Source organism: Saccopteryx bilineata, chromosome 1 (genome assembly GCF_036850765.1).
Source record: "Saccopteryx bilineata isolate mSacBil1 chromosome 1, mSacBil1_pri_phased_curated, whole genome shotgun sequence".
Lineage (NCBI taxonomy): Eukaryota > Metazoa > Chordata > Mammalia > Chiroptera > Emballonuridae > Saccopteryx > Saccopteryx bilineata.
The window spans coordinates 309,414,442-309,433,278 of NC_089490.1; positions in this window are offsets into that span (position 1 = coordinate 309,414,442).

The following is an 18,837-nucleotide window of genomic DNA, read 5'->3' on the forward strand; positions in this document are numbered from 1 at the left end:
AAAAGACTATTTTGTTAGAGCAGTTTTAGATTTATAATAAAATTGAGAGAAAAGTACAAAGGTATCCTCTGCCCCCACACATTCATACCTTCCCCCATTATTAACATTACTTCCCAAAATGATACATATTTAACTAAGGATGAGCCTACATTTACACATCATAATCACCCAAAATCCATAGTTTACCTAAGAGTTCACTCTTGGTATTGTACAGACATATAATGATTTATGCTCATCTTTATTAGATCATCTTTATAATATCAATATCCTTTGTACTCTTCTTATTCTTTTCCTGTCCCCCTCAGCCTGGTAATCACAGACCTTTTTATTACCTTCATAGTTTTGTCTTTCATCAATGTCGTGTCATCGGAATCATATACTATGTAACCTTCTCAGATTGACTCCTTTCACTTAGGGCAGGGGTCTCCAAACTTTTTACACAGGGGGCCAGTTCACTGTCCCTCAGACCGTTGGAGGGCCAGACTATAAAAAAAACTATGAACAAATCCCTGTGCACACTGCACATATCTTATTTTAAAGTAAAAAAACAAAACGGGAACAAATACAGTATTTAAAATAAAGAACAAGTAAATTTAAATCAACAAACTGACCAGTATTTCAATGGGAACGTGGGCCTGCTTTTGGCTATTGAGATGGTCAATGTCCAGTTCCATATTTGTCACTGCTAGCCGTAACAAGTGATATGACGCACTTCCGGAGCCGTGACGCGTGCGTCCCGCGTCACTGGAAGTAGTACTGTACATGAGCGATGCCACCACATACAGGGCTCCAGGAGCACAGGATGCAGATGGCCACTAATGAAAGAGGTGCCCCTTCCGGTAGTGCGGCAGGGGCCGGATAAATGGCCTCAGGGGGCCACATGCGGCTCACTGGCCGTAGTTTGGGGGCCCCTGACTTAGGGTATGTTATAAAACCTCCTCCATATCTTTTCATGATAGTTCAATTCTTTTCAGTATTGAATAACATTCCATTATCTGAATGTACCACAGTTCACATATACATTCACATACTAAAGGATGTGTTGGTTGCTTCCAAGTTTTAATTAACAATTATAAATATAAACCTTCTACAAATATTGGTATGCAGTTTTTTGTGTGGACATAAGTTTTCAACTCCTTTGGATAACACCGAGGAGCACAGTTACTGGTGAGAATATGTTTAATTTTGTAAGAACCACCAAACTGTCTTCCAAAATGCATGCACCATTTTGCATTCCCAACAATGAATAAAAGTTCCTGTTGCTCCACATCTTAACCAGCTTTTGGTGTTGTCATTGTTCTGGATTTTAGTCTTTCTGAAAGGTAGCAGTGGTATCTTGTTTTGATGTGCATTTCCCTGATGACATACAATGTGGAGCATTTTTTTATATGCTTATTTGCCATCTGTATATGTTTGGTGAGATGTCTATGATGGTCCTTGGCTCATTTTTTAATCAGGTTATTTATTTTCTTATTGTTGAAGTTATGAGTTTTCTGTATATTTTGGATAATACTCCCATTCAGTAACTTGTCTTCTAAATTTCTTGATATTGTTTCTTGCAAAGGAGAAGTTCTAATTTTAATGAATTCTAGTTTATTAATTTTTTCATTGATCTTGCCCTTGGTGTTATATCTAAAAAGACATCAGCATATCTAAGGTCCTCTGGTTTTCTTTTTTATTACCTCCTAGGTGTTTTATAGTTCTGCATTAACATTTAGGTCTATGATCCATTTTTCAGTTATATTTTGTAAAAAATATAGGATATGTGTCTACAATCCTTTGTTTTGCACCAGGAGATTCAGTTGTTTCAGCACCACTTGTTAAAGAGACTATCTTTGTTCCATTGTATTGCCTTTTCTCCTTTGTCAAAGATCAGCTGACTATATTTATAGTGCTATATTTCTGAGTTCTCTATTCTGTTCCATTGATCTATTTCTCTTTTCTTTCATCAATAACACACTGTCTTTTTATTTCAGTTACAGGTGGCATTCAATATTACATTATTTTCAGGTGCATAGCATAGTTGTTAGACATTTACATAACATACAAAGTGATCCCCCAGATAAATCTAGTACCCACCTAGCAGCAAACAATATTATTGACCATATTTCCTATGCTGTACTTTGTAGCTCCATGAGTATTTTGTAACAGCCAATTTGAAATTCTTAATCCCTTCACCATTTTCACCTAGCCCCTCAAACCATCTCCCATCTGGCAACCATCAATTCATTCTTTGTATCTGTGAATGTCTCTCTTTCGTTTGTTTGCTTATTTTTTTTTTTTTAGATTACACATATAAGTAAAATCATACAGCATTTGACTTTCCCTGTCTGACTTATTTTACTTAGCATAATACCTTCAAGGTCTATCCATGCTGTCATAAATGTTAAGATTTCATTTTTTATGGCCGAGTAATATTCCATTGTATACAGGTTTATGCTCATCAGGACAAAATCAGTTTTACAATTGTTCATATGGAAAAAGACATGCAGGTTATGATTATTACAATAACTTTATTAACTCCAAAGAATGTTAAAATGGCACCATGCACTTAGGTTCAATCTCATACGTGCTGAAACTGTTGGCCTTCATTATTTACACATTCTTGTACTAAAGCATACTTTGGCACAGAGTTCTTTACTGTTATCAATTTCTTGATATGCTTCTCTTATGCAGTGGATCATATCATCACAGTACGTGGTTTTCATAAAGATACTTTATCTTTGACAACACTTCAAAAGAAGAAGGCCACTGGGGATGAGAGATCTGGTGATTGTGGTAGCCATTTCACTGGCCCTCATCCATCCAACCGTAAACCTACCTTTGGCAATTACTGTGTATGTACCACATCTTCTTTAACCTTCTTTACCTTCTTTATCTATTGATGGACATTTAAAATGCTTCTATATCTTGGCTGTTATAAATAACACTGCTATGAACATAGGAGTGAAAATAGTCTTTCAAATTGGTGTTTTGGTTTCTTCAAATACATACCCAAAAGCAGAATCACAGGGTCAGAAGGCAGTTCCATTTTTAATTTTTTGAGGAACCTCCATACTGTTTTCCATAGCGGTTGAACCCATCTGCATTCCCACCAGCAGTGAACAAGGGTTATCTTTTCTTCACATCCTCGCTGTAAATTTATTGATGACAACCATTCTAACAGGTGTGAGGTGATATCTCATTATGGTTTTAATTTGCATTTCTCTGAGAATTACTAATATTAGCATTTTTTCATATGTCTATTGGCCATCTATATGCCCTTTTCAGAGAACTGCTGACTCAGGCCTTCTGTCTCTTTTTTTTTTATTGGATTGTTTTTATTTTTATTTTTTTTTGGTTGAGTTGCATGAGTTCTTTAGAAATTTTGGATACTAACCCCTTATCAGATATATCAATGGCTAACATCTCCTATTAGATAAGTGGTGTTTTTATTTTATTGATGGTTTCCTTTGCTGTGCAAAAAGCTTTTTAGTTTGATGTAGTCCCATTTGTTTATTTATTTTTGTTTCCCTTGCCTGAGGAAGGAAGAAAAAAACACTAAGAGCAATGTCAGAGTTTACTACTTGTGTTATCGTCTAAGAGTTGTATGTTTTCTGATCTCACATATAAGTTTTTAATCCATTTCAGTTTATTTTATATGGTGTAAGAATATTTTCTAGTTTCACTTGTGCATTAATATATCCATCCAGTTTTCCCAATGCCATTTATTGAAGGGATTGTTTTTACCTCATTGTATATTCTTCTTCTTTTGTCACAGATTAATTGACCATAGGTGTGGGGTTTTTTTCTGGGCTTTTTATTCTATTCCATTAATCTATTTGTTTTTATGCCAGTACCAAGCTGTTTTAACTACTATATCCTTGTAGTATAATTTAATATAAAGTAGTGTGATATTGCCAAATATGCTCTTCTTTCTCAAGATTGCTTTGACTATTTCAGGTCTTTTGCACTTCCATATAAATTTTAAGATTATTTATTAGAGTTTTGTGAAAAATGTCATTGGTATTTTGATAAGGATTGTGTTAAATCTATAGATTGCTTTGGGTAGTATGGACATTTCAATGGGGACTCTATAATTCTTTAGATACACGAGCTGTTAATTCTTTCTATACACGAGCATGGTATGTGCTTCCATTTATTTTTGTATCTTCTTCAAGTTATTTCCTCAATGTCTTGTACCTGTCTTTCTCTCTTTTTTTAAGACTATTTTTTTTAATTTTTTTTTATTTTATTCATTTTTAGAGAGGAGAGGGAGAGAGAGAGAGACAGAGAGGGAGAGAGAGGAGAGAGAGAAGGGGGGAGGAGCTGGAAGCATCAACTCCCATATGTGCCTTGACCAGGCAAGCCCAGGGTTTCAAACCGGCGACCTCAGCATTTCCAGGTTAACGCTTTATCCACTGCGCCACCACAGGTCAGGCTCTCTCTTTATGAGTATAGGATTTTTATTTACTTGGTTAAATTTATTCCTCAATTAATTTTATGAAATTGTAAATTGAATTATTTTCTTAATTTCTACTTCTGATAGTTTGTTATTGGTGTATAAAATGCAACTGATTTCTAAACATTTATTTTTCATCCTGCTACCTTATTGAATTCATTTATCAGTTCTAGTAGTTTTTTGGTGGAATCACTAAGGTTCACTATATATATCGTGTCATCAGCAAATAATGACAGTTTCACTTCTTCTTTTCCAGTTTAGATGTCTTTTATTTCTTTTTTTTGTCTGAATGCTGTGGCTAGAATTTTTAATACTACATTGAATAAAAGTGATGAAAGTGGACATCCTTGTCTTGTTTCTTTTAGCTTTTCATTGTTGAGTATAGTGTAAGGTGTGTGTTTTCATATATGGCATTTATTATGTTGAGTATGTTCCCTCTATTTCCACTTTGCTGAGTTTTTATGATAAATAAATGTTGGATTTTGTCAAATGTTTTTTCTTCATCTACTGATATAATCATGTGGATTTTATCCTTCATTTTGTTTAAGTTGTGCATCACATTATTTGATCTGCAGATATTGCACCAACCTTGCATACCAGGGATAAACCTAACTTGATTATGGTATATAATCTGTTTATTATATTGCTTTGAATTCAGTTTGTTAATATTTTGTTTGAGGATTTTTGCAACTATGTTAATTGGGAATATTGGCCTCTGATTTTCTTTTATTTTTTTATTTTTTTGACAGAGACAGAGAGAGGGACAGATAGGGACAGACAGACAGGAAGGGAGATGAGAAGCATCAACTCTTCGTTGCGGCACTTTAGTTGTTCATTGTCTGCTTTCTCATATGTGCCTTAACCAGGGGGCTACAGCAGAGCGTGTAACCCCTTGCTCAAGCCAGCAACATTGGGCTCAAGCTAGTGACTACGGGGTCACGTCTATGATCCCACATTCAAGCCAGCGACCCTGCACTCAAACCGGTGAGTCCGTGCTCAAGCCGGCGACCTCAGGGTCTTGAACCTGGGTCCTCCACATCCCAGTCTAATGCTCTATCCACTGTGCCACTGTCTAGTTAGGCTGGCCTCTAATTTTCTTTTTTCTTTTGGTAATGCCTTTGTCTGGTTTTAGAATCAGGATAATGCTGCTCTCAAAAATAAGCTCAGAAGGCTTCTTTTCTCTTTAGTTTTTTGGAATATTTAAGAAAGACAGGTGTTACTTCTAATGTGAATGTTTAGTAAAACTCACCTGTGAAGAGATCTGGTCCAGAAGAATTTCTTGTTGGGAAGTTTTTGATTACTGACTTTCATTTGTAGTTAGCAGTCTATTCTGATTTTCTGTTTCTTCTTGATTCAGTTGTGGAATAAATACTGTGTGTTTCTAGTATTGTAATTTATTCATTTCTTTGATATTGTCCAATTTGTTGGCATAAAATTCTCATTCTTTGAATTTCTGTGATGTTTTTTGTCACTTCTTTCATATCTGATTTTGTTATTTGGATCCTCTATTGTTTTTTTCTTGATGAGTCTGGTTAAAAGTTTATCTTTTCAAAGAACCAGGTTTTGGTTTTATTTATCTTTTGTATTTTTTAGACTCTATTTAATTTATTTCCACTCTGATCTTTATCATTTCCCTCCTTCTCCTCACTTTGGGCTATGCTTGTTGATCTTTTTCTCATTCCTTTAAGTGTAAGTTTAGATTGTGTATTCAATATTTTTCTTATCTGTTGAAGTAGGCCTGTATGAAGTTCCCTTCTGAAATTGCTTTTGCTGTGTTCCATACATTTTGGGTCATTCTGTTTTCATTTTCACTTTTCTCAAGGTAACTTTTGATTTCTTCATTGATCTGATAAACCCATTCATTGTTGGTGGCATGTTTTTTAGCCTCCATGTGTTTGTGTTTTTCAGTTTTGTTGTTGTTGTAATTGATATCTAGTTTCCTATCATTTTTTGTCAATGAAGATCCTTGATATGATTTCAGTATTGTTAAAATTATTAAGACTTGTTTCTGTGGCCTAACATACAGTCTTTCCAGGGAAATGTTCCATGTGCTCTTGAAAAGAATGTATATTCTGCTGCTTTGGGGTGAAATGCTCAAAAAAAAAAACACAATTAAAAATACCTGGTCTAATATATCACTTAAAGCCATTGTTTTTTGTTGACTTTCTGTCTGAATGATCTCTCCATTGATATCAATGAGGTATTAAAGTCCCCTAGAATTATGTATTACCACTGACCTCTCTCTTTATGTCCATCAATATTTGTTTTATATGTTTAGGTGCTCCTATGTTGGGTGCATAAGTGTTTATAAGGGTTATATTCCCTTGCTGGATTGATCCCTTAATCATTATAAAATGTCCTTCTTTGTCTCTTGGTATACCCTTTGTTTTAAAGTATATTTTGTCTAATACAAGATTATTACCTCAGCTTTTTTTTCATTTCCACTTGCATGGAATATTTTTTCCCACTTCTTTACTTTCAGTCTGTTTGTGTCTTTTGAACTGAAGTAGGTCTATTCTAAACAGCATATGTATGGATCTTGTTTTCTTACCAGTCAGTCACACCATGTCTTTTTATTAGAGCATTTAATCCATTTACATTTATTATTATTGATATGTAGTTAATGCCACTTTATTAATCATATTTATGTTCTTTTTTTCCCTATTCTTCTTAAAATGTCCTTTTTACAATTCTTCTCATACTGGTTTGGTGGTGATAAACTCCTTTAACTTTTTTTGCCAGGGAAGCTCTTGATCTCTCTTTCAATTCTAAATGATAGCCTTTTGGGTAGAGTACTCTTGCTACTAATATCTACCATATATATTACGGTTTTCTATTTTTTACACTTAGTCTTTGTTTTTATTTTTGTTTTCTACTCTTTTTATGCCTTTTGTGGTTTTGATCATTTATGATTTTATTTCCTCTCCTTTCTTAAAATATCACTTACATTCCATTTTTTATTATTTTTAAGGGGTTGCTCTAGAGTTTGCAGTATACATTCACAACTAAAACAAGTCTACATTTATGCCATTTCACATGTAGCATTGAGTGCTTGTAATAACAAAATAACCCTAATTCCTTCTTCTTGTCCATTGTATCATTGTTGTTATTCACTTCACTTATGTATAAGCATACATAAGTATATATAGGGGGTCTTCGGGTTACAACACAGTTCCATTCCTATGATAGTGACATAACCCGAATTTTGGTATAAGTTGAAACACATCCTAGCATAAGTCACTTACCTATCCTAAAACAGTTGTAAAATCATAATCAAGAACAGAAATACACAAACATGTCATGTTACTGCATATTCTTCTGCTGCACACAACCAAACTAGTTCACCCACGTAGTCCATAATTATGACACTAATGGCATAAGCCAAAACACATCTCAATTTTTTAAAGTTTTTATGGGGTGAGCATCATAAACTTGAAACATTGTTATGTTGAGACTGTTGTAATCCAAGGACCCCATATAATATATGCCTAAGATATATACAAAAGCATACATAATCACACAATAAAATACATCATTGCTAATATTATTTTTAACTATTATCTGTTAAATCAATTAAGAATAAAAGCAAAAGTTTTTATTTGTTCTTCACTTATTCTTTGATGCTTTTCCTTTTTAATGTGGCTCTGAGTTTCTAAAAAATATAATTTTTCTTTGCAAAAAACTTGTTTTAACATTTCTTTTAAGCAACTTCTACTGGCAACAAATTCTCTCAATTTTTGTTTGTGAAAATCTTCATTTCTCCTTCAAGTTTTGAAGGATAATTGTGCAAACTATAGAATTCTAGATTGGTGATGTTTTTCTCTCAATACTTTAAATATTTCACTCCACTCTATTCTTGCTTGCATGGTTTTTGAGAAGTTGAATACAATGATCATTATTCCTCTTTAGGAAGGTGTCTTCCCACCCCAGCTTTTTTCAGAAATTTTTCTTTATCTTTCATTTTTTGTAATTTAAGAATTATATACCTGAATGTAGTATTTTGCTGTTTATCCTGTTTGGTGTTTCTTAAGTTTCCTGAATCTATTATTTGAGATTAATTTGGGAAATATCTCAGTCATTATTGTTCCAAATATTACTTTGTTCTTTCTTTCTTCTCATTCTGGTATTCCTATTATGCTTATGTTGTCCTTTTATAGGTGTCCCACAGCACTTGGATATGCTATTCTGTGCTTTTTTTTCTTCAGTCTTTGTTCTCTTTTTGGTTTTTAAATATCCTATTGATACATCCTTTAGCTTAGAGAATCTTTCCCCAGCTGTGTCCAATTTACTAAGGAGTTATCAAAAATATTCTTCATTTCTGTTACAGTTTTTTTATCTCTAACATTTATTTTATATCTGTTCTTAGGATTTGTACCTCTCTGCTTACAGTGCCCATTTGTTTTTGCATACAGTCTACCTTATCCATTAGAGCCCTTAGCATATTAATCAAAGTTGTTTTAAATTCTAATATTCTTGTCATGTTTGGATCTGATGCTTGCTTTGTCCTTGACTTGTGTGTTTTGCATTTTTTTTATGTCTTGTACCTTCTTCTTGATAGCCAGACATTATATACCAGGTAAAAGGAACTGCTAGAAGTAGGTTTTTAATAATGTGGTGGTGAGGGGTGTGTGTGTAATGAGGGAAGCATTCTATAGTCCTATAACTAGGTTTCAGTGTCTTAGTGATCTATGCTTTTGGACTGTGAACTTCACAAGTGTTTCTTAGGGTTTTTTTGCCCCCTTCGGTGATCCAGGTGGCTAAAGTATGCTGGAATTGGGTATTTCCTTTCAGCTTTGATAATAACCCAGTAGATTTGGCTCTAGTTAACTATTTTCCCCTGAAGGCAGGCCTTGTTAAGAAAAATTGTGCTCCGGTACATTTCAAAATGGCTACTTCCTGCCATGCCACCTGCTGAAAGCCTGAGGTTATGAGGTTATTTTTCCAATACTTAGTATGGGAACCTCGTCAAGCTCCTGGAAATAAGTCTCACAATACTGTGGGACCTCTTCCACATCTGGGTCTTCTGGGAGTTTTTAACTTTCAGAGTTGTGTGCAATTAACCTCCAGCAATTCATTAATTATAGTTCAGGTTTCCCTTGGCAATGTTTCTTGTAGTGGCTTCTGCTGGTGAGTCTGTGCTCCAGCAAGCCATAACCCTCTGTATTCACCTGTCTGACTCTTCAATATTGGAGGCAGAGGTTTTCTCTGTGCCCTCCCATCTCCTATGGATCCAAAAAGAGTTGATTTTTCAGTCTGTTCAGCTTTTTACTTGTTAAGATTGAATGGCAACTTCCAAACTCCTTATAAGTGGAACCCAAAACTCAAAAATTTCCTTTTATAAATAAGTCTTTCTCCAGTCTTTCATTCATCATTACTGGGTACCTACAACTTGTCAGAGAGGGCACTAGGCACTGGCAATAGCAGTGACCAAAACAAACTCTTGCCTTCATAGAACTTGCATTATAATGAAACCTTGAAGTTTAACAGTTTAATAAAGATATGTCTTGGTCTTAAGTATTCTGCTTTAAAATTTACCAAAACCAAGTACTCTTCTGATCTTCAAATAAAGTTTTTGTGTCTAATTTATTTATTTGTTTTGTAATGACATCAACTGGGCACTTAAATATTTTTCTTTAGGCATGCACTATCCCTTTTCATTTCATCTATCATCACATCTTTGAGCTCTTTTTCACTGAATACTGGTTCATATTAAATTCTAAATAATGAAGCATTTATGAAGAATTATTTCTGTTTCTTTAGGTTATATTTTCTATGGGTTGAACTCTTTTGCATGCAATGTATAATTTAATTGTGCTATAGCATTTCTCCATAGTTGCCATGTCATTTTGTTTACCTTGCTTGTTCTCTACTGTCTCTTCTGAGATTTTATATTTATACATGCTATGTATTCAGAGATTTTTTTAATTGAATTTATTAGGGTGACACTAGTTAATATAATTATATAAGTTTCAGGTGCCCAATTCTACAAAACATCTCTACATCATTTTGTGTGTTCACACCCTCTTCTGATATTTTATTATATATATTCTAGGATTCTCTGCTTTTAGTTGGGGTAAAGGGTGGCACTGGTTAAGTGTTGGAAAATTTTCAAGACTTTGATCATTTCTTGAATTTGTAACTCTGGAATCCTCCTTTCCATAGAGAGAGAGACAGCTTCATTGTTCATTTTTACTATCACCTGTTTCTCTGCAGCAGTAGTTCCTGCTAATCACTTATTAAGAAAGAAAAGATATTTAAACCTGTTTTTTCCAGATTTAGTTTGATATTAGGGAGAATTATATTGGCCAATTCAGAAGTTTGCTCTGTAGGATTATTTACTACTCTCCAGAATTTTTTCTCACTCCCTCAGTAAAACCAAGGTTTGAAATATTTTGCTTAGATCAATGGTTTTAAACCTTTGATTGAGCTGTGAAGCTTAAAAAATCCTGACATTCAGGTGGCATTCTGGATCAATTAAATCAGAACCTTCGGAGAGCCCAAATATTTTTTTAAGCCCCCAAGATGCTTTCAAGCTCAAGAACTGCAAGCTTAGGTCATGCTCCTTTCCTTCTTTTGGTGGCAATAATTTTTTTAAAGAAATTATTTTTTATCATTCTGTGATATGTTTTTTTTAAAGATTTTATTTATTCATTTTAGAGAAGGGGGAGAAAGAGAGAGAGGTGGGGGGAAGGGGGAGAGAAGGGGGGAGGAGCAGGAAGCATCAACTCCCATATGTGCCTTGACTGGGCAAGCCCAGGGTTTCGAACCGGCAACCTCAGCATTCCAGGTCGACACTTTATCCACTGCGCCACCACAGGTCAGGCTGTGATATGTTTTTGGAGAGAAATTCTGTAACAAAATTTTAATCTTCCATCTTCCTTATCACTTCTTAACAGGAAATTGAAAAGTTCTCAATAACTATTTGCTAACCCCTTAAGAATAATGTCTACATGTATAATACAGTCCTCTAAAATTCAGTTCTGCCTTTCACTCATCAATGCATACTTATATATTGATCACAGGGGGAAAAAATTCTCTACTCCATCTGTATTATAGAACAATTCATATTCTGAATAAAAATAGAGGCCTGGGCTGTGGTGGCACAGTGGATCAAGCATTGACCTGGAATGTTGAGGTTGCCAGTTGAATAAAAATAGGACAGGTACAAGTGCAATAGTTATATCCAGTATTAGGAAAAAACATAAATTCACTTATTCAAGAAACATTTGTGGGATTTAAAATCATGATTCTTCTCTTCAATGTCTCGAATGTGTGTGCATGTGTAATGTCTAGGTCTTCACATGCACATGTACATGTATGTTTCAAGGGAAAAGAGACAAAACAGGACCTTGGGAGATGCCTATATTATACAAATGAGTAGGAAAAGAGGACCTAGTGAAGGTGGCTTAGAAAATTCAGATAAATAGGAGAGCAAATTAAATGTAATATTCAGGAGAGTAAAAAGCATATCTTAAATTATTTATTTTGTACCTTCAGTAACTAAGATGGTGATGAGCACCATTGGTTGTATAACTGATATATATTTGTGGAATGAATGAATGAATCAGAAGTACAGTATTATAACTGCCAAGAGAAGAGTGATAGTTCATATGCTACAGAAAGTCATCCTTGAATTGATTGTAGAAGCTGTTGCATTTTATCATTGGAAAATAATGGAAGATACCTTATATTTGCAAGAAGAAAAAGCAATGAAGAAGTAGAAGTGGGAATATGAATTTTTTTCTACAAAATCTAACAATGAAGAGAAAAAAAAAGTGGAGGACAGGAGTAATAACTCAAGAGGGAACCATGATGAAAGAAAATTTTACTTTAAAATTGCAAGTACTAGAGTGCACTGTGTGCAAAGAGAAAAGAATAAACCAATGAATAGGAAGTAATTAAATGAAAGAATGCCCTATTCTCCCATCTCTACTCTATCAAAATTCACTACATACCCAGCAATGTTCTTATAGAACTATATTTACATGTTAACTATATACAGGCAGAAAATAATAATAATAATAAATCAGTTAGTAAGCTTAATTAATGATTATGTTTTTAACTGCACAATTTACAAATGATTTAATATACACATTTTATAATGTACAGTGTCACATTAGTTTGTTTCCTTGGGCATGCAGCATCCTTTTTATTTCATCTATTATCATATCTTTCATGGTTTTTCCTATAGAACCCTTGATTATGGAACCCTTTTTTTTAAGCATCTAAAGGAACTAGCATAGCATATAACATGTGTTGGAAAATATGCTTTAAAATAAAACTTCTTTCAGAATGTCTACATATAATTTCTTCCTTTTTTTATGACATAAGCACTATTTTATAAAATAAAACATTTTTTCCTGATTACCAGTATCACTTTCTGTTATTTTTATAGTAAATATTCAACAACTATTTTTCACTTATAATTTAAATAGGACTTAAGGAAAAGGATTTAAGTGTAATACTTTTAAGAATCAGAACTGAACTGAAACACTGTTCTAACACTTCTTAGCTGAGCAATCTTTCACAACTTACTGTACCTACACCTGGAATGAGCTCCCTAACTCTTCCATATAAGCACTGACAATAATCAACTGTGCAGCAGAATTAGGAGTGTAGTTAAAAGGGCTAATTTTCACAAATCTTTGGACAAGATTATAACATAAACAGGTAGACAGAACTAAAAAACATGAAGTCAACTGAAATGCCTAAGGAAAACAAAGAGAAGAAAGAAACCCAAAGTGATTTGTGGGGGAGAGAAGTATCACAGATTATGCTTACCCTTGGAGAATGGTCAAGAGCACAAGGCATGCGTTAGGCAATAAATGATAATTAGTTAATAAATTTGGTCTGGCTCATAGAGCACCCTGACTTTGATGGGAAACAGACATTTCTTCTTTTTGCTTTTTTTTTTTCATTAAAACATTAGATGACGTCAGAGTAATGGCACTATAAGAGATACCCTTGATCTCTCTCCTTGAAATTTCAACAGATTGAACAGCTATACCTCAGCAAAGGAAACCCATCTGGACTCACATGGTTGCCTGAAAGATCCATGCATCCAATCAACCAAAGATGGGAAGGGTAGAGACAAGGCAAGGGAGGTGAAAGATAAGAAGCACTCTTGGTGGGGCTCCAGACAGGGGAGAAATCTGGTCTGTCTGGGTTTCCATCTGCCAGGGCTCCACAGAGGGAGACACCCAAAGAGTCTGGGTCTTCTTCTGCTGGGAGGAGTGGAGATATTGGGGGGACACTGCTAAACCAAAGAAGCAGCTGAGTGCAGGGAAAGGGTATAAGATGAAACTCTTGGGCAGAGTCAGTGCCCCTGTAGTCTGCCAGCAGCCTGCACTTGGGACAGAGAAATAAAAATAAGAAGTGCAGTGCCTCAACTTCCTAGATACCACCTGCTTCCCCTCACAAGTATGGAGAGTAATGGTGGTATACCCCAGACTAACTCTGCAGAAGCACTGAAGGACAGGAGTACTCTCTGTCTGGCCCAAGTCTTTCAGGACACAGAAAAGGACAAGTGGAGGCCCAAGATCATCATAGCTGGGAGGAAAAACAAAGAAGACTATAAAGCCCTCACAGCCTGTCCCACCTCCATCTTCACAGCTGCAGCCCTGCCCCATCAATTGTGACTGCAGAATCATATGAGAAATTAGCCAGGGAATTTTACAGAGCTAAAACTTGTAATCCAGCTCTAACTGCTAGAAAATAATTTTTAAAAACTTCTTGCAAGTACAATACCACTCTCAAATGCAATCTAGACAGAGAAAAGCTCTTTCTATTACCATAAATAACCAAGAAAGAGAGAGGCAGTTAAAGAAAAAAAATGGAAAATCTCCAGAAAGCAATCTCAATCACATGGAAACTTTAAAGTTAAATGACAGAGAATTCAAAATTGAAGTTCTGAAAATACTCAAGGTATGAGAAAACATTTATAGGCTATTTAATGTACTCAGAAAACAAATTAATGAACAAAATAAGTACTTTCCCAAAGAGATTAAAACATTAAAAAAGAACCAAACAGAAATGAAGAACTCAATACATGAATTAAAAAAATAGCTAGCAAGGTTAGCCCATGGAACAGGCCAGATAAAGGACAGAATCAGTGACATCAAAGACAGGCAACTAGAGATGATAGAGGGAAAAAGAGATAGACTCAAGAATTAAACAATAATAATAGTAGAGCTCTACTAGAAATGTCTATCTCCATCAGAAAGAGCGATATAAGAATAATAGGTACATGAGAAGAAGAAGAGATAAAGAAGGAAATGGAGAGCCTATCCAGACAATTAATTGAAAAATTCCCAGTCTATGGAAAGAGTTATACCCTTGAATGCAAGTAGCAAACAGAAAGCCTAGTTACCTCAACCCAAAGAGGCCTTCTCCAAGGCACATCTTAATAAAATTGAAAACACCAATGACAAAGAAAGAATCATCAAGGCAGGTAGAGAAAAGAAGACCATAACATAGACAGAAAGGCCCATCAGGTTATTATCAGACTTCTCAGCAAGAACTCTACAAGCCAAAAAACAGTGGACTCAAACATTCAAAGTACTAAAAGAGAACAATTACCAGTCAAGAATATTATATCCACAAAAGTTATCCTTAAAAAATTAAATAAATAAAATAGTTATCCTTCAAATATCAACAGATTCCTCAAAGAAGGAAATGCTTCTTCTACCAGATACAAAGAAAAAAACAACACAAAACTATTAATTCAAGTAAAAGTTCCAAGATTACAATACAAACAAGGATAATCTGTGACAACAAAAACATAATAGGGATGAGGATAAAGATCTGAAGTAGCAAAGGAGGATGAAAGGCAGAAGTACTCATAAGACAAAGGACTCTTGTATGTATGCAATATTTTTCCTCAATAACCTAATGATAAACACCCATGAAAAAAAATTAAACTGAAATACATAGCTTGAAAAAAAGAGGAAACAAAGAAAAGAAACATGGAATGCCACCAAACAAAAACAACTGACAGAAACACAAAAGAATTAAAGGAAACACAGTTACCAGAAAACAACATAACATGTCTATAGAAAATCCTTGTGTGTCGACAATTATGCTAAATCTGAATGAACTGAACTCCCCAATAAAGAGGTACAGAGTAGCAGACTGGATCAAAATATAAAACCCAACCACATTCTGCTTTTAGAAGACACATCTAAGCTGCATGGAAAAAGTAGACTCAAAGTGAAAGGTTGGAAAACCATTCTCCAAGCAAATAATACCCAAAGTACAGCAGGTATAGCCATACTTGTATCTGACAATACTGATTTCAAGATAACAAGAGACAAAGATGGACATTTCATAATAAAAAAAGGAGACACTATATCAAGAAGGGAGTAAAGAGAGACAAATGTATGTTGACTTTGGGTGATGGGCACATAGTGCGTCAACAGTTCAAATGCTATAGAGATGTTTACCTGAAACCCAGGTGTTTTTATGGACCAATGTCATCCCATTAAATTTAATTTCATTCATATATATATATATAGTTGCTTAGTAAAATATATTTTTTAAATGATTACTCTAAGCCTCTGACCAGCAAGCAAATTGACCATGGACTAAGTGGAAGGGTATGGGGTCATATATAATTTACAGGAATGCAACACAATTTATGTTTGTCAGTCATAAGGAACAAAAAGAAGACAACACCATCAAGTGTAGTGGTAAAGAACACGAGTTTTGGTGTCCTGGGTTTGTTTCTAGCTCTTGCTTTCAGTAGCTATAAGCTCTTTAACAAGTAGCTTTATAACTTTGTATACCAGTCTCTTCGTTTGTCTAGTGGGCATAAATATAAAGCCACTAGGGTTCTTTTGAAGATTATGATAGTAGTGTTTCATTACCAAACACATGTCTCTACATCCCTCTCAATGAATGGTAGCTGATATCAATAATAATACTGTTGACATTATAAATATAGTATATGACCTTCGTATTCAATCAGATCCCAGCTCCATCACTTAATAGTTGTACAACCTCGAAAAGTTGCTTAATTTCTCTGAGCCTCATCTTTACATTTAAAATGAGTATAATACCTATCTCTTTGTGGAGAGTGTTTAAATGAGAATTATTTATGTAAGGGCAGGCACGCAACAGATGCTAGTTCCCCTTTGACCACTTTCCCTAAAGAATAATGTCTAAAATTTTACCATGGATTCTAAGGTCCCTCATAGTCTCACCCCAGGCTTTTTCCAGTGTCAGCTCCAAACATCTTCACTCTATCTCCCTCCTTCCTATTCCTAACTTCTCTCTCCCACCTCATTAGCTTCTACCTTTAGATCTGAGATTATGTTCTTTGAGGAAATAGCCCCTTTTGAGATTCTAACCTAGGGAAAAGAAAAGCCCACATCTGATCTTGATAATTAAGTAGTCAATAGCTCTCTTACATCAATGCTCATAGCCACTTCGGGGAGAGTTTGATCTCTTACAATATGATACATTTTTCAACTTGAAAAACTTTATTACTTTGTCTTTAAAACGTTTGTGTTCCTGCACACACAATTGCGTTTCTCTGACCTCCAATCTCTCTTGCCAGTTTTGCACTTCCATTACCTTGTTACTAGTTCCCAGTACTAGGGATGGCAGTTACTATGACAACCACAGAGTTGTCATGAGCATTAAATGTGTGACATAACTACAATTCAGTTTTAACTGCTTGTTGCATTAGAGGAATTGAGCCCAGCATTGCCATTATTTTCAAGAGACTTTTCCAAGAAAACTCAGATTTCTATGTGGGGTTTTTTGGGTTAATTTTTAAGATTTGTGGCCTTGTCCAGCTGGCTCAGGGGTAGATCATCAGCCCAGCATGTGGATGTCCCAGGTTCCATTCCCAGTCAGGGCACACAGGAGAAGTGACCATCTGTTTCTCCACCCCTCTTCCTCCCCTCTCTCTCTCTTTCTCTCTCTTCCTCTCTCACAGCCATGGCTCAATTGGTTCAAGTGCATCGACCCCAGGCACTGAGGATGGCTCAGTGGATCCTCAGCCTCAGGTGCAAAAAAAAACTCGATTGTGAGCATGGCCCAGATAGGCAGAGCATCTGTCCCAGATGGGGGTTGTGGGGTGGATCCTAGTTGGGGCACATGTGGGAGTCTGTCCATCTTACCTCCTCTTACTTGGAAAAGGAGAAAAAAAAGTTTAAGGTTTGCAACAAGTGTGAAAATCAAAAAGCACATGTTGAAAAATGCCTAAACACACTGTGTGGGCCTTCAGTTTGCAATCTCTGCTCTAGGATGTTTGGATAGCACTACCAATGATTCTTGTGTGCATCCTGGGTTCATCTTGACTGTACTCCAAGCACCTGGCACAGTGTCGGGTACATAGAAGGTACACAATAAATACACCTTCAATTAATGACTTGCATGGACATTTTCTTTTATAGTTAAGTTTATCCATTACTCAATATAACTTTTGGAAAATATTTATAGGTTTCACCTCTTAAATTAGTTCCTATTAAAGATCTGCCACTAGTTTTCTCCAGCTGTTAAATGTTGCTATACTTTGTACTTTGCTTTCCAGTGTTTCAAAATATTCAGGATTCATCCTGCTTGTGTCAGATATGATCATCTTCAACTGCCTTGTCATCACTTTAGTTTTATGGCAACATCCCTTTCTACAACATAACACTCTCAGTGCGGAGAAAACAGTTTCACTGTCTAAGGAATAATAGGATTAGTCCAGGGTTGTTTTATTCCCAATCAGAGCATCTTCCTCAAATATTAGAGTATTGGAGATGGTTGTTTCTATTACTTGCTTCATTCATTCAAAGATAAGTCACTGATAAATAATCATTAAGAGCATACTTGTGTGCCTGGCAGAAAGAAGTGAAGACTAATAAAATACAATCTTAATTTCAGGAAGCTTACAAAAGTAAAAGCAGTAAGAGTATAGTATAATATGTACTATAAAGAAAAAGAAATATACACAGGAAAGGTAATATAGCCAAGAGTTTAAGGGCATTGGTTCTGGAGCAGATCTCCCAAATTCCATACTTGGCTTCATGACTAACCAGCTATTTGAGCAAGTTATTTAACATGTGGTTTGGTTTTCCTATCTGTAAAGTGGGGTGTAATGAAATATTACCTCGTAGGATTAATATGAAGATTTAAGTGAATTAATGTGTAAAGTGTTTAGAAAAGTGTTAGGATAAAGTAAGCTCTTAATACATGTTATCTGTTACTATAACTGAAGGTACACTTAGCCCTGTGTGTGTGGTTGGTGTCTGAAGGTAGCTAGGTAAAGAGAAATAGCTCAGAAAGATTTTCCCGAAGTAATTATTGATGTGATGTCTTGAAAATTTATTTCCTCAACAAATATCTACTGCATATTTATTTACTATATACCATGCATTAGCTAATTGGTATAAAGTAATAGAGGT